Raw genomic sequence first — 17,422 nt, forward strand, 5'->3', positions numbered from 1 at the left:
AGTGGCTTAGGACTGAACTACCAGAAGGACCACCTCATACCACATGAATCTGCTTGGCCCATACGGTCTTTTAGGAAGGCTGCTCTTCACATCCCCATACCATCAGAAGTGAAGCTGGTGATGATGCAAGAACATGCCTTCTCAGCAGTTGCCTCTATTCTGTGGAATTCCTCCAAGGCTGCAGCTGGCGTCCTTACCTATTTTTAAAAAGGGGGTTAGCCTACTTTCCTTAAGGAAAGTAAGCTTATGAGAACACCCAGCTCTCTCTCTCTCTCTCTCTCTGTCTCTCTCTCTCTCTCTCCTGCTACCAACTTTGGAATGCCTGGACTGATTTAGTACAGTTGTAGGGACACAAAGGGACACCTCAATGGTGTAGTTTGTGATGATGTCATCCACCCCGATTCAAGATGGCGGATGTGTGAATGTTTGAGGCAGAAGTGGGTTAACTTGTGAAGATGGCAAACAATTAAGATTATAGTGAAAGGAAAGCAAGCAGATTAGTTCTTACCAGAATTCTTGTTATTACATTAGCTTTCCCCAATATTCCCTGATTCTTTTGGCTCTGGTATATGCTGTGAATATACTGGAAGCCATCTGCATCTTGTGTCGTATGTAATTCTTGTTGTTGTTTTGAAATTGCTGCTTTTACTGTCTGTCATTGTATACAATTAACTCTTGGGTTGTTAGTTGCTTTGAATTTCCCTTAGGGGAAAAAAAAGTGAGATATGAATTTGTATATAATAAGTCTACACACCCGACTTTCATTTAATCACAAACAGAATTGCTTCCCAGTAAAGTTATTATACAGGGAGAAATACTGACTAATTGATCGTCCCTTGTGCACTAGTGTTATTCTCAAGGAGAAGTAAATGGCTAACGAGTGAGGACATTCAGTTCTCATTCTTCAGATCATGTGACCAAACTCTGTTATAAACCCATTCTCTTTTCTATCCTATGGATATATCTAGCCAAATTGATTCCCAAGAGTTCTGACTCTGTCTATCGTCTTGTAATCTTAAGGCTCACTATGACAATTATCTGAATTTCATTTTTTGTTTTAAATGAGAGTAATCAAGCAGGATTTGTTTACTTGAAATAATAATCTGTGCAGGTGATGTAATCAGATGAGGTGACCATACCTCTAATTTTAGTCCTGTTCTTTCTACACGAATCCAGCACAAAACCAACAAAAAGTCTTTACACAGTATGACCACTATACTGCAGAATCAATGCTTCTTCAGTACACATCCCAAGAGAAAATCTGTCATCGTTTCCTTTTTATTATACCAAGAAATGGTGTACTGCCAATAAAATGCTCATAATCCTGAGTTATTTTCATGATGCAGAAGTGGCTATGCTATCTCACAATGACTTGGACTAATTTGTCGTAAGTCTGTGCAGGCAAACACCAGTCCACTGCACTGGGGCTGCATCTGTAATCCAAATGCCAAGTACTATGCACTGACCAATAACAAATTGTTTTGTGATCCATCACAGCTGATCTATTAAACAAATCCAGTAATTCCAAAGAATGGTTAGTCTGTGCTACTGTCTTATTAGCATTGCCAGCTGTATTTCTCAAAGAGAACCACCTACAACTAGGGAGTAAATTAAATCAGCCTTTCAGTCATGGCAGACTACACACTCTTTTCCTTCCCAATTAAAATTTCTACACTACAGCATGATGACAGTGACAGTACAAATGGATGCTAGTTTAGTGAGTGCAATGGAACAGGCTTAAATAATCACATAGTATAGAAGTCGATGTAGTCAATATTGAATTGGGCACCTAGTTCATTCTCTTCATTGCAATATTGTGACTTCATATACATCCTTACCATGCCAAATATTTGCAATGCTTAGTGTGCATGGTGCTCCCCACCATAGTGAAACTCCTATTTTCCGGTGACATACCATGTAAAACCAGATGCTCACTTAAAACCAGACGCACAACTTAATACAGTGGTGTGTTAAGTATGCAAATTACAGCAAAATTTCTAAAGCATAGGCATACAGTCAGGTCTATGAGCAGGATCTTCAAATCTAATGGCAGATATGGTGTAATTCTTTTTCCTAGCCCTATACACACCCATCTCAGAAGCAGTGGATCTTAATATTGCTGTTCACAATAGCATGTTTCACATTCATGTCTACCATAGAAAGATGGTCAAAACTCAACTAGTGGTGAAAAAAAATGCCCACGTGAATAACCATTTTAACACATAATGTGCCCTAATATTAGTGTGACTAATATTGCAGGAGTCCCCAGCTTTGGGTCCCAGATATTTTGGATTAGCCACTGTGTATGATGGAAGTTGTCCAACAACATCCTGATGAATAGGATGAACTGGTGATGGTACATATACACACATATACCCTAGCTTCTGCCCATGACACCTGCTCTCAACATGAAGAGGTGGATGGATTGCACATGTAGGGCCTATCTACATAGCATTGCTCATGTGGCACTAGCCAATCACATGCTACCAGTGAGGGGGTGCTAAGTGTGCATACAAGATTAGGTCCCACACCCTGCTGTGAGTAGAATTCATGTGAACTGGCTATCCAATATGCTTAAAGTATGTGGTCTGGTCTAAGGACCGTAATAAATTTACTTACTTACTTAAAGTATGTGGGCCTATTTGGACATCTCCCCCACACAGGGAGATGGTATATAAATATTTGTTGTATAAATAATAAGAAATATTATTAAGGAATGGCATGCTGGGAAAGGAGATGTGCATGATCATGGTCTGCTCATGTCTTTATCAGGTGGGACAGACTGGTTGGGCAAAGTATTGTCAGAAATGTTGGCAGTACAGATCCATAGGCATCGAAATTTAACTCTCATGACTCCTGTTGACCACTAGGGACATTAGGAGTAGAGGTAGAGAAAATAGGACTGCCCCCTTGTTCTCTCATTTCTTGTATCTCTGGTCTACGTCTCTTCTGATTTGTAGACTTAGGACACTCCCTTTTTATGTGTTCTCTCTGTTCCTTCTTCTTCCATGAGGTAGCTAGTACAGGATACAGGCTTTCTATTCTAGTTTGTAACATCTTATTAACCTTTAGTTGTTTTAGACCAGGGGTGGGCAAATCTTTTGTGGCTAGGGAAGATGGAGTTGTAGTTCAATAACAGCTGGAGGGCCAAGTTTGCCGAGCCCTGTTTTAGTCCTTAAGCAATTGTCTCCAGATCTCTTCCCTGAGTTCTGTGCTCATCAAATTTGGTTTATCTGCTAAATAATATAAATACATAAAAATAAGGGGTTGACTCAAATGCTCCCCCACAGAAAGTGGCCCTGAGTCTATCAAAATTGTTAATACTGTGACCCCCCCCCCAAGAATCCAATTCAGTCAGTGCCTCCACTGAAAATGCAGTCTTTGGTTCACTGTGTCTATGGCAACATAATATCCATAGACCCCTTTCAATTCATCCACTATAATGATGCTAACTCTTGGTTTCCACAGGCTCCCTGAACCTTCTTCACACACAGATCCCATTGGGCAGGAAAAAGATGCACAAAAAATGATGCATAGTCATCATGCCCACGTTAAATGAAGCTTAAGGTTTGGTGGGATTTGAAAAGCATATTGGCAAATCCATTATTCATTGGATTGAAAAAAGATGAATACAGATAGGCCACGAATGAGGCTATGAAATCGAGGCCTCGGCAGAATAAAGTAGCTTGCTTCTCTCATTTTAGATGCTACAATTAGAGGAGGCCTGCAGAGCATTGGTGGGTATTATGCTGCATCTAATGATGTGATGCTTCAGCTCTGTGTTAGCTTCAGAGAAGGAAACAAAAGGCACTAACTGACAAAGAGACAGACTAATAACTCTTGTGAGTATAAGGCAGACACTGAAGAATTCAGCAATTGGAGGCAAAATTAGAATTGAAATATGTGTTATCAAAGAATGCTTTTCCTGGAAGGAAATATTCAGGAGCATGCATGAACATGCTTTCAGATTCATCCTTTGATGACTCCCAAGGAAGATACTGTCTTGCTGCCATTCATGGACACTTAATTGGGGATAAGTCTTACTGAACTCAGTGGGATATGCTTCTCAGTGAACATGTGTGGGATTATGATTGATCTGTCTGGTGAACAGACCTTGGAAACTCAGTATGTGTTGAAGTGGCACCCACAAGCTGGATACTTTTAGGCCTCTGATCTTAAGCACACTTACTTGGACGTAAGATCTTATCCCAAAGGGTCAGAGCAGAGAATCTCAATCTGTGGTCATTGTGATCCTAAGCAAATGAAACCTGGTCCCCTGTGTTCTGGGGTGATCGTTCTGGTTTGGGGATTAGAGAAGCAAAATAGTATTGATTTCCGCCCCTTTCCTTCCTGGGAAGGTATTGAGTGTTGGCCCTTGTTGGTCATCCCCAGTGAAAGCAGTGAGATTGAATATGTTCAATATTTTCTTGTACTGTTGTAGGGGTGTGCGAATTGGCTCGAATTCAAACTGGCTCAGCTTGAAGGCTCAACCTCAAGCTCAGCCCAGTTTGATTCAAGGCCAAACTGAACTAGATGAGTTGGTTCTGGACCAGTTCAAGGGTGGCAGGGGGTGATAAAATTGAGTTTTAAAAGTAATAACTTGCTGCCACGAAGGGTTGGGGTGGCCTTGGGGGTTCTGCAGTGGCCATGGGGATGGGCTCCGGCAGCTCCCCCTCCCACTGCTGTTCCCCACTGAGTCTCCCTGGGCCAGTTCGGCTCATTTCAGGGCCATTTTGGCCATTTTTTGGATCGCCATGCATGCGCATTGGCCATCTGCAGTGAGATTGAATCTGTTCAACATTTTCTTGTACTCTTCTATTCTGATATCAGACTGAAATTTCAGTTTGATACCAGAAAACATCCGAATGAGCTAGTATTATGCTTCATTACCACAGACAATAAATACATAACTGAGGCTAGGGATGAGCATGAATCTATTTTTTGATTTGATTTGTACCTGAATTGAATCACCCCTGATTTGTTTGGGGTCCAAATCTGCCCCGTCCCCGAATCATCCCAGATTAGAAATCTGAAGCAATCTGAATCTGAATTGATTTGGGGCAAAAAAAGGGGTTCTGGGAGCAAAAGGGCTGAGTGGGTGATAGTGCCCAGTGGGTGGAAGGCACCACCCAAATTTCAACGAAATTGGGCAAAGAGGTGAAGTTTTTTGAAGTTTGCACATCAGGTCGGCTTTCCCCATAGGGAATGATGGGGATTTCAGCAGCCTCATAACTCCACATGGGTGGCACCAGGGTGTCCCAGAGTGGGTTGTTGTGGGTGGTAGTGCCCAATGAGTGGAAGGAAGCTACCACCCAAATGTAATAGAAATTGGCCAAAGGGGTGATTTTTAACCAATTTCTGAGGTTTGCATGTCTTTAAGCTTTTCCCCATAGGGAGTAATGGGGATTTCAGCACCCTGCCAGGACTCTCTAAAGACAGCCCTGAGAGAAAGAGAAGTAGCCAGGGCAGGAATTTATTTATTTACCATATTTTTATACCACCTGATATGTACATCTTTAGGAGGTGTACACAATGGGGGGGGGCAGTTGCCGCCTCTTCTGCACCCACTGACGAACTGCACCTTCCAAAGTTCTGTTACACAACTGGCACAAGAACAGGAGCTCTAATCTTGAATAGATGGCCAGGGGGCTGTAATGCACTCCACCGCTTTCCCACACACGGAGAGGTGCAATGGAAATACTACTGGATTTCATTTCCTCTAGAGGAGAGAACACTACAGGCTCAAGGTAACTTTGCAATATTTGCTATGTTTACAATATACAAAACAAACTGGGGAGCAAGCACACCATTGATTCTGCACCAGGTGTCACAAAAAGAGGACCGGAAGTGTTTCATCTTCAGTTCGCTCACAGTTCTGCATGTCTTTCCATTCAAAAAACACTCACTGCCACCACATGATTTTTCAGTCCCTTCCAGTAACTAAAGGATGTCCCCTTGCCAAAGGCAGAGGAAAGAGATTTCCATCATAAGCTCCCATTTAGAGAACATCAACTAATCATCCCCAACTATGAGCAAGCAATCAGCTTTACAAAGGATGGTCTCCCTGCAGTTGCAATAATATTAAGAGTGTGCAGTGATGTAGCGAAAGCCTTTCAAGAATCCAGCAATGCCTACCCACCAGGCCTTCTGCCTTTATGGTAATTAGGGGTGCTGGCAAGGTTTGATATATCTGGGTCCAAATATCCACTTCAGGAGCTTATAATGCTCATCATAAGACGTGAGCATTAGGAATTCAAAATTTCTTCTCCAGCTTGGGTTAAAATCTGAGCCAAAGAAAAATTGCTGGTTTGCCTGTCACAAACCTTCTCAGTAAGCCAACCTCACTTTAGTTTAAGCAATACTTCCTTGACTAGGGCAGTAGCACTCTAGGTGCAGGAAATGGGAAGGAAGGTGCTCTTTCCTGTCACATGCTGGTAGTGTGCCAGGACAAATGTGCCAGACAGCACTTGGGAAATGCTACTGATATTACAGTAGTCCTTGGGAAAATTACATTTTCCAAGGTGTGCCAGAGCCTTTTGCCCTGGCACACCACAAGCAAATATATTTCCCAAGGGCCACCAGGGTCTTTTGTCCTGATGAACTGTCCTTGCTTCCCTCCTCCTGTGAGCCTGAGCACCACCATGATTATCAACCAAGTAAGTAATGTTTAAAATAGTGTGTTCAACACTAAAACCTTGAAGCAACAGTTAGTAAGATCCAGAATATATGACAAAAAGTGCGAAACTAAAGTCTGCCCAGTCTGTGAAAATGTGGAAGGCAATTGCAAGCAGAAAGGGGCCATCTATAAAATCATTTGTGGAGAATGTGGTGAAAATTACACAGGGGAAACAGAAAGACATCAGGTCACGAGATTCAAAGGACACATTTTAGAATCAGATTCAGCAGATTCTAAATACATAAACGGGGGGGGGATGGTTGGTACATATGAAAAATAGGAGGACTTTTAAAACTTTATTTCATTTTATTGTTTGTAGTAGACGTTTGATTGTCTTCTCTTCTACATTTGTTTTAATCTCATGCTGGTTGCTGACCGAAATAAAGAGATGTTGATATGAAAAATAAACATAATGGAGTAACAATGCCTCGCAAAGTAAGCATTTTAGAATCTGAACATTGTACACTTAAAAGGAAGATAAAGGAAACATTATATTTGGATAAACTATGGCCAGAGGTTAACAGCAAAGAAGAAATGAGGGAACTCTTAAAGTACATAGGCCATTAAAAGGTGCAAATAACATTTTGCGTCATGCCCTCCCTCTTCCAGGTTTTTTCTCTCTCAGTGTCAGCAATAACCAGGCATAGCTGTGAGTCATCAACATTCGGTTCCTCTCTCCTCCTCCATTTGTTATATATTACCCAGGTATTTAAGTAGATTGGGTGGGGGGGGAGTCTTGGATAGAAGTGTGGATTTTAAACAGTGAGATATAGGGCACTGAAGCTGATGTATATACGTTGAAACGTTCTTTGCTGCAGTTCCCTCTTTCTGTGTTTTAATTCACACAATTAAAAAGGTCTAGAAAGAAGTATTGTAGCAGATCCTTCATGCCTATTGCATCGCCATTATATCAACTAATGTTTAAAGGTAAAAGGAGAGATGGGCTGAGGGGCGTTGGGGGATGGGGGTGAGTCTGGATTGTTCAGGAAAAGGGCGGCGTTATTTCTCCTGCCCTGCCTTTTGAGAAATAGCCAATGCAACACAAGCCGGGGTAGGGAGATCACTCATCTTTACAGGCAACAGAGGTCTTGCTGGGACAGTGGTAGAAGGTATAAAAATCAGGGATGGAGATGGTTTTATTTATTTTATGTTAATACAACCCATCCACCAATATTATGATTCTGGCCAAACTGATCACACAAAAAATGTCACAGTACAGTTCAGGGAGGATACAGTCTTAGGAAACTGATAAGGCAGCATTGCCAAAAATTGTGACATTTCATATCCCAATGGGAAATGCTTTGCTTCACTAGTCCTGGTCAGATGAGAACTGGCAGTTATAGCTCCTGAGAGGATCCACTGAGAAAACAGTACATGTTGTGCTTACTTGCCGTGATGATTAGCGTCTATATAAAATGGCAGGTAAACTCCCCTCTTGGAATGGGCAAAACAAGTTCACTAAAGGGCTGTGCTATATCATTCTTTCACCTTTGCAAACTGCCAAGACCTTTGCTGCTTTGTTACCAAGACTGCCTCAGTTTAAGAGTCTTCATAATGCTTGATTTGATAAGATGTGTCAGTTAGAGAGGCAGAATTAAGGGAATGCTCAAAGAGTTAGGAATAGGGATTTCCTGACCCTGAGAAGAGGGAGCAAGGCCTCTTGTCATAAGAGGACAAGGAGAGGAGGACTGGTGATGATATTGTAAAGAGGTTGTGGGCCCTTAAGAGTGAAAAAAGGTGTTGATATCTATACCCTGATCTGCCCATAGGTGGTCAAGTCTGTATACTACGAATTGGCCATCTCTAGCCTAAATAAAGTTGGTACCAACAAGAAGTAAGGGCCTTACAGTAATGGAATCCACATATGTAGTGACCAGTCTCCCCACCCTCTAAAGATATATCAGGAAGTGAACCTTTGTCTTGACTGACAGGCTGGTGAACTCCAGGGCAACCAATCAGTACACCAGTTACATGGGACCTAGAGGGCGGTTGCTGGGATTTCTGGGAAGAAGAAAGGAAGTCTGTGCAGGGAGTATGGAGGACATGTAGCAATAGAGTTTGCTGCAGCAGGATTACTGTAGATTCTTGTAAGACGGGATTGCAGGAGGTTTGATTCTCATCAGGAGTTTGGTGAGTTCAAGGACAGGAAGCCAGGGCTTTGGCTTTGGAAATTTAGCATAGGAAAAGGGTGTTTAGTCAGACTTTGCATCAGGAATTTATATTTCTCTCTGTGTGTGCTTTGCATGGTCCAAAATATCTGTTCTTTGCAACCAAGTAACTAAGATTTCAAAGTGTGCCACCGCAGAATCAAGGGGGATTTCTCTGGTGCAAAATGAGTCTCAATGAGAGCTTGGCCAAATTAACAATTATCTTCTCATGCAGATGCCTTGGAGAACAATTGGATTTATACACTTGCTTGTTAGCAAGGAGGAAAAGGCAAACAGGGATCTTTGATCACTCCAGTGCCTGTTCAGAGTAGCCTGTAGGAGTGATCTAGTGGCAGCAGTAACCTACCAGAACTTCTGGGTTTACCAGAATCTTTTTCTTGGTTTTCTGGGTTTTGAAAGGTAAGGTTTTATAGTCGTTCATAGGCAGCTTCTCTGAGCACACTGTGCAAATGACTCATCGTTGATAGGAGTAATTTCTGAGCTAGTTGACTGAGAAGGCTTCAAAGAGCAGGTTAAAACCAGTCCAGCCAGTTTCTTCATTAACTGTCCTGAGTCAGGAAAGAAAATTTCCATACACCAATCCTCCACAACATGCTAGGGTGGAACAAGGCCATCATCTGGTGAAAGAGATTGTGGAAGGATTAATATACTTAGAGTGGGACTAGGACTGAGAAGAATCACTGCTGACTCATGAAGCTCCCTGGGTGACCTTGGGCCAATTCCCCTTTCTCAGCTGAGCCTACCTCACAGGGTTGTTCTGAGGATAAAAGGGGAGAGGAAGAGTTATTTACACTGCCTTATGCATCTTGGAGGAAGAGTGGGATACAAGTGTTGTAAATGGCAGTGATCCTTTGCCTTATCAGATAGCAGTACAATAAAGTCTATGTGGTGCTATCTTCATTTACCAAAGCAGCCAGGATATATATACTTGAATACCCCTGCCAACCAAATTTATATTTTGATGATATATTTCAAAATCTAAAAAGTCACCACATTTATATATTTTAAAGTTATTTTGTATTATGTACACTCACACTCTCTGAATAGCTGTTGAATGGGGCATTACATAGAAATTCTCTCACTCACACACCTAAATAATCTTATTCCCTGTGGATAAAACTCTTATTTTAATCATACCAAGATTCAAATTTGGTAGGATTACTGGGCATGAACCAGATGAAGTTATGCATGCTTGAATCCCATTGGTTTCAATGGGAGAAAGTTAAACTTGAGCTTAGCTTTCCCACTGCAATCAATGGGCTTTAGAATTGCCCAATGTTAACTATATTGTACTATTTCCCAGATCATCAGATCAAAATGCTGTGTGAGTCCGATCCGTCCTATAGACCTCCAGTTCACTATCTGCATTATGAATGGGTAAAACTGATGTAAGCCAGTGCCAACAACAACAGAGACAACAACAACAGTGCCAACAACAACAACAGAGAAGGAAACAATCAACACTCCACGTTGTTTCTCACATTAGAATATCTTGCTAGACAGTATTTCAGATCTTACACTAGTTTCTTTAGTTTCTGTTTGTAATAACTCTGCTTTCCTTCTTCTCTAAGTTAGCAAACAAGCAATGGTTCTATCGGTGTCTTAAAAAATGTGTGTTTGAAGTAAATTGGGACAAATTGGCTTTCACTGTTCATTCCATTAAGATAATAACTACTGCTTCGGAAAACACCATCATGTAAATGCTATCTGAATGAGCTATACCATTTCGCAGAATCATTTTCACTTTTGCTACATATATCTTGCTACTACTACTTTCCATTAAAAAAGTGCTATTTTCTCCACCTGAGCAAAGTTTGGCACAATGAAAAGAGGCAACATCATGAATGGAATGTTGGCGGGCTCCTTCTTATGGGTTTCTAATCCCACAGGCTTTTCAAATTGGTTTTGTTCATCAAGCAAAACAGAGTCAGAGAAACATGCTGGCATGTCCTTGCTGTTTCTCCATTGGCTATCCCTGGGGTCCCATCTATCAAAAGGAGTGAACATCTTCAGAAGAACAGTAGAGCGTGAATTGTGGTTCTTTCAGTGTGGGAAGGAACTGTCACAGTAATGAACAACATCAAGGATTCCCCACATACCATTTTTGTGAGTGTGTGTATATGTCCTTGCTAGTGAATGGAGTGCTGAAAGGCAGTGAAGAAAAATTGGTTCATAGCAAGGAAGAAAGGAAAGAACTAGCAGCAGGTGGTGACACCTATGTTGGCTGTCTAATAGCACTTCATACCATCTGTCACTCAGCGGTGCAAGACAGAGAAATGAAGTGGAAGTCGTATTGCAGCTGGCGCTGCTAAGCCTCTCTCCTGCACACATAGGTTGCCACATCAGGATCTTGGGCATAAAGCAGGGCCTATGGGGCTTGCACAACTGTCATTTCTAAAGAATGGTCTCTGCACCGCCTTCCTCTGTTTGTTTACTTTCATATTGATGCCATTGTTCCCAAAGTCAATTGCCCAAGGTGGTGTACAAGACAAAAGATAAAATAACCAATTGCTACATATAAAGACTGGGAAAAGTGCAGCAGGAAGCAAAAACAGCTTGACATAAATAAAAATTAGAAAAGGCTGCAGCAGTCAAATAAAATGGATTAAAAAGCTTTGGTAAGCAATAAAAAGTTTTAGCTGAGCACTGAATAGAAGTGAAATAATGAAGTAACTCGGAAAGACTTTCATAAAATAGGCACCACCATCTAAGCCTATGCCTAGACTTAGCAGATTTTACATAGGAAGCTGCAATATACCAAGTCAGACCATTGGTCCATCTAGCTCAGTATTGTCTACACAGACTGGCAGTGGCTTCTCCAAGGTTGCAGGCAGGAGTCTCTCTCAGCCCTATCTTGGAGATACTGCCAGGGAGGGAACTTGGAACCTAGATGCTCTTCCCAGAGTGGCTCCATACCCTCAGGGGAATATCTTACAGTGCTCACACTTCTAGTCTCCCATTCAAATGCAACCAGGGCAGACCCTGCTTAGCTAAGGGGGAAAGTCATTCTTGCTATCACAAGACCAGCACTCCTCTTATTTTACTTTGTGTTCTATTTCCAGGTACAATTTAAAGTGCTGTTGCTTACCTTTAAAACCCTACATAGCTTTAGAGCCTGATGCCTGAGGCAACTCGGCCTCCACATCAGCCTATTGATCAAAGATCCATCTCCTTACCATCAGAGGCAGGGTGGGTGTTGACTTGAGAAAGGGCTTTCTCCGCTGTGAGGCCTCATCTATGGAATCCTCCCCTCAGGAAGGCTCGCCTGGCATCTGCTCAGCTATCTTCCAGCACCAAATGAAGGTGTTTTGATTCCCTGGATTTCAATTGTTAATACTGTAGTTCTACTGCTGCCAGTTTTAGCAACTGTTTTAAGCTTTTTATTTTACCGTTTGATTTTTATTGTTGCATTTTCTCTTATTATCATGAACCACTCTGATAATATTTATATGGAAGCTAAATAGATAGAGACAAGGAGCTTTGCCTCTCCACGTGATCTGAGCAAATGAGGAGACTCATATGGGAGTTGCTCCAGTGGCCCAGGCTGAGCAAAGGGTAGCAACTAGCCCTTTGAATTGGGCCTGGTAGCCAATTGGCAACCAATCAACCATGCCAGAATGAGAGTGATATGCTCTCTTTGCCCAATTCCTCACTGTCCCAGTGTTAGATTGGAAGCACTTTTCATATCAACAATTCCTATAATATGTATGCCAATAGCTAGGAATTGTGCCTCCTCATAAATCAGGTCGATTGCTTGACTGGGTTATGAATGTCAAACAAGCACAGGATTATCATCCCTGGAGCAGGCAATGCTTGCATACTTTATTATTATCCACACACAAAAATAAGTTTGGAACAGTTTTTACAACTGAAGCAGATGGGCAAAAATAAACCCAAGGGACTGTCTGAGAAAGCACATAAAGGTCAAGAAAAAACAATTCTGAGTAGGTGCTCTTCTGTGTGCTGCACAAAATACGAGGGGAATCCGCAGTATACCTGCCTTGATTACAACCGTCTATATTAGAATAGTTAATAAAATGTAATTGTAAACTGTAAACTCTTTATTTAGCAGGGGGAGAGTAACAGGCCCTATCCACCCCCAGGGCCCCAGCACAGTACCTCCAGTGACTGTTGCTCGTGCCTGTTATATGTTTATTTTAGATTGTGAGCCGTTTGGGGACATCTTATTTATTTATTTGTTTATTTATTATTTCTCTGTGTAAACCACCCTGAGCCATTTTCGGAAAGGCAGTATAGAAATCAAATACATGCATACATAAATAAAATAAAATTATCCATGGCAGCCAGCATTTCCCCAAACTTGCCTTTTTACTTCTCTTAGTTGCCATCAGGCAAAGGGTTATAAAGTAACTCATCCTCCTCTTCCTTTCCTTTCCCTGCAAATGGCTTCCCTCAGCTTCCTCCTCTTCCAAACAGGCAAAGCCAGCAGCTCATCTCTGAATCTTACCTGGCCTCCCCACTGTCCCTCTGAAATCTCTGCTGGCAGCATCAGCATGCACATGCTTGTACAAGCACCCAGGGTTAAGATCTTGCAAGACCTCTTCAACCCATGTCACTAGCAGCATTTTCCTGGCAATGCCACTTGCCGTTTATGCCACAAACAGTGGCATTCTCTGCTCACCCTACTTGGCTCACCCTCTCGTCCTTAGCATGACTCCCAAGGATCTCCTTCTAGAGACAGTTTCTCGGCTGTATTGCTGGGCAAGTCAGGGACCCCAACATTCAAACCAGGAATGTGGGAAACCTCCCCCATTTTTAATGTATATATTTCTGATTCATCAAAAAGTGACTTTCCATTGCTACCTTTAAAGCTATTACATTCCTGTTAACAGATAATGGCACCCTCCCACCATGAATGATTTGCATGGAGCAAAGGACAGCTGGAATAGTCAGACATTTCTGCCTCTTTTTTGCAAGAGACAGGAGGGTATTGGGTTATCTGGGTTGATGCACAGCACTCATTCATGTGAGTCAGCAATTCAGCAAGCCCTGGACCTTGGTTGAATCGGCAATGGTGATTTTGCCTTCATAGGATTCTCCACTGCTGGACAGTCAACATGTCCCACTGAGATGTGGCATACCAGTCCCATGGCACAGACTCACACACAGGTGAAACGTTGGGTCAGCACTTGGAGATCAGGCTGCAGGTGCTGATCTATGAGAATCAACTATAGCCATGGTCAGTAGGGATGTGCACGGAAGCGGTCCCAAGGCCCTTTATGGGCCTCCGAAACAGTTCAAAGAACCAGTGGTTCCGCCGGGCCGATGCCAGGGGTGGCTCTTTAAGGGCGGGGGAGGGTGCACATACCCCTCACGCCGCTTCTTCCCTGCCAGTGCTCCGTTTATTCCCCAAAATCCGTGAGGCGGCTGCATACCTCCCTGCCACCCCTTCCCCCATTGTTGGCCGGAAATGAGAAAGTAGAGTGTGTGCGTGTGCCCGCTGTCAGGCACCCGCCCGCCACACACGTAACATGTCACGCACGCACGCACGCCTGCACCTCGCAGTTGCTTAAAGTCGCTTTGCCAAACAGATGGATTCAGCATCTCTCCTGCTCCCACCCACCGCTGCTGGGGGAGTGGGGGGAGAAGAGTTTGGAGGTTCCCCTGGACCTTGGAGGACTGGACCTGGTCCTCAAGATCTGGGGGCTAGTGTGCCTCTGCTCATCATCTCTCGTTTGGATTACTATAATGCGCGTATCTGGGGTTGCCTTTGAAGATGACCTGGAAGCTTCCGCTGGTCCAGAATGCGGTGGCCCGCCTGCTTATGGGTGCTAGGAGATATGATAGTGTGACACCTCTCTTGCAGTCACTGCACTGGTTACCTCTTTGCTTCCGGGTCTAATTCAAAGTGCTGGTTCTCACCTTGAAAACCCTTCAGGGCTTAGCGACTGTTTACCTTCAGGACTGCCTCTCCTGACCAGTCGTGTCCCATCCTGTGAGTTCCTCTCAGATTCCCCTTCTTTCAGTCCCTGGTCTTAGAGAGGTCCATAGTACTAGGGCCTGTGGAAGGGCTTTCTCTGTTGCTGCCACTTCACTCTGGAACTCTCCCCCCACCCCGCAGTTGGTTTCCCTCCTCCGTTTCAGCCTTTAAATCTTTATTGAAGACATTTCTTTTCTGCCAGGTGTTTGCCCTTTAAGTTTTAAAAAAACCAAAAACACAGATGCTTTTCTTGCTTTGTACACCACCCTGAGTCGGTGAATTGGGCGGTATATTAAATCTTTTAATTAAAAAAATGATAACAGTGCAGCCACTGAGGCAGCACCCACATTTCTGGAAGCTAAATTGGGCTCATGAGGTCAACAAAAACAGATGTCCATGAGTGATATGGGTGAGATGTGCCTTTGCCCAATCTCCCAGCCAGTAGCTCACATTGTTTCAGGCACTGTGGAAGCTTGAAAGTCAGGAGGAGATGCATGCCAACTGCCAATGCTGTCTAAGGTCTGGGCAGAAGCAGCAGGTGTGCCAGATTCATTGGTGCCTTGGTCAGAGGACTGGCTGATCAGGGTGATGCGGGATTCTGGCAATCCTCCCTGAGTGCCTCAGGCCACCCTGAGTTTAGTATTCAAGCGATTGTGCCCATAAAGCCAGAGCTACCAGGACATCTTGCCTGGGTTTGTGACCTTGAGACGCAGCACGATGGAGGAGCGGTGGTGACAAGCAAAATGGTCTTTCCCACTTCCACGCTTGGCATTTTCAATGCTGTGGCTGTGACTGCAAGTTCAGCAGCTGCATCTGGACTAGACGGGCCTTTAGGGGTCATCTGCAGCAGTCCCCTTTGGGCTAGCGGGGCCACAAGAGGTGTGGTTCAGAGCAAGGGAGTGCCCCAGCATCTTGGTAAATCTTAACCAGCTCTTACTAACCCCTCTCTTCCCTCAGTCCTTTCCCCGGGGCTTTCTTGGGGAAGGGTAGTTTTCTTTTTTCTGGTCTCTGGTAAGGGGGGATACTCCCCTTTTGTGAGTGAGTCAATGGCCACCAGCACTTGGGAGTGGCATTCATCTGAACCTGGTGCAGTGGTCAACTCGTTTCTGTCTCTCTGTCCTACCTTAGATCTTTCCTCCTCCCATCCTTCCCTCCCTCATTGCCTCATGGGCAAAGGGGCTTTGGCTGATCCCAGTACACTCCTGGAGTGGCTGTGTGCTTCTGTCCTTATGGGTATGGCACACAACAGTATTGAGGCCATATCCAGTCACCCCAGAGTACTAGAAACTATCAGACAGCACAAGCTGTAACCTCCCTTACCTAGTGCTGGTGTCCAGAATTGGCCTAGATGCCTGGTTCCCTATGCTGGTTCTGGAAGTAGGAGAGCGGTAAAGGGGGTGGTGTTCCCCCTTGATTCTCCATTCCAGGATCTTCAGAAATGGTTTTGATCATTGTTTCCAGAGGCACATGGCAGACGAGTGGAACTTTAGGGTTTTTTTTTTTTGCTACAGGAGCTTGTGAACAATTGGCTGAAGCATTGATCTCCTTAAATGTCTGAGGATCACTCATTCCTTCCTAGCCCTGGCCCCTTCCATCTTTCCCATTTGGTTTTTTTTTTTCCCCCCTCCTCCATTGTGCCATTGTGTGTCTGGTTGCTGGAAGATGTGAGTTGCTTAGTTTTCTGAAGTAGGTTCCCCTCATTCACATGAAGGATCCAGTGTTGTGGGCTTTTCTTCCTGTAGGAAAGGGAGAGTGAAGAAGCCTATTTTTTAATAGAGGCATAGGAAGTTTTGAATGGGCCTCTGTAGGCTCCATAATATGTGTCACAGATCTCACTGTGATGCTACCACTTGTCACAGCCCAATCTTTACCAGCCCGGTGACTCCCAAGTTTAACTGCTGCCACCAAATAGACTTTTGGCTTACTCTGGCTGAGTCTACCAGAACAGCCTTCCAACCCATCAAAAAAAATATTTTGATGAATATATAAAATGTATACTATATATTTTACTCTGTGTGTGTGTGTGTGTGTGTGTGTGTGTGTGTGTGTAGAGTAAAAGGCTTTAGGCATGGGGTGGAGAAAACAGACAGAAGCTAATACTTTTTAAATATAATGAGAAATTTTACTTTAAAGATAGCTCTGTTTAACCCAATAGTTTCTTTGAAAAGTTAGGTACAAAAACAGCAACCAAATGAGCACAAGGACATAAATGAAATGTGGCCAAAATGCATCCAAGTGACCTGTCTGCCACTGGGCCCTAACCCAGAGTCCTCTGCAGTCCCTTCAGGGTTTCCAGCAATTCCGGTTTGTCCCTGGTTCAGTTTCTTTAATCCTTCTCAGACTGTGAGGCTATTCACATGATGGGATGAAATCGAGCTAGTAGAGGCTAGACTGATTTCGTGCCATCGTGTGAACCACCGGGCTCAGCTGCGAGCCCGGTGGTTCCTAAGCGAGTAACCCGCCTAACTACCCTTGCCCTAAAACCAGGTTTGTGGAGCGAGAGCTCCGCAAACCTGGTTTTAAAAATTGTGAGTAGCCGCGGCACGGCTCCGTGCCATAGCTATTCATGAGGAGACTCCCCAGAGGGGAGGCAAAAAGCCACCTCCCAGCTCCAGCAGTCTTGCCAGCATGCCCTGT

The 17,422-nt window shown here is 43.7% G+C and overlaps 1 long non-coding RNA gene across 1 annotated transcript; it reads left to right on the top strand.

Moving 5' to 3' along the window:
• The first annotated feature begins 7,017 nt into the window (after nt 1-7,017).
• On the top strand, nt 7,018-10,484 carry LOC128347659 (uncharacterized). The gene is made up of 3 exons (XR_008317647.1): nt 7,018-7,111; nt 9,059-9,243; nt 10,148-10,484. It is a non-coding gene; the product is annotated as an uncharacterized LOC128347659 (long non-coding RNA).
• The last annotated feature ends 6,938 nt before the right edge of the window (nt 10,485-17,422 follow it).

Source organism: Hemicordylus capensis, chromosome 2, assembly GCF_027244095.1.
Source record: "Hemicordylus capensis ecotype Gifberg chromosome 2, rHemCap1.1.pri, whole genome shotgun sequence".
Taxonomy (NCBI): domain Eukaryota; kingdom Metazoa; phylum Chordata; class Lepidosauria; order Squamata; family Cordylidae; genus Hemicordylus; species Hemicordylus capensis.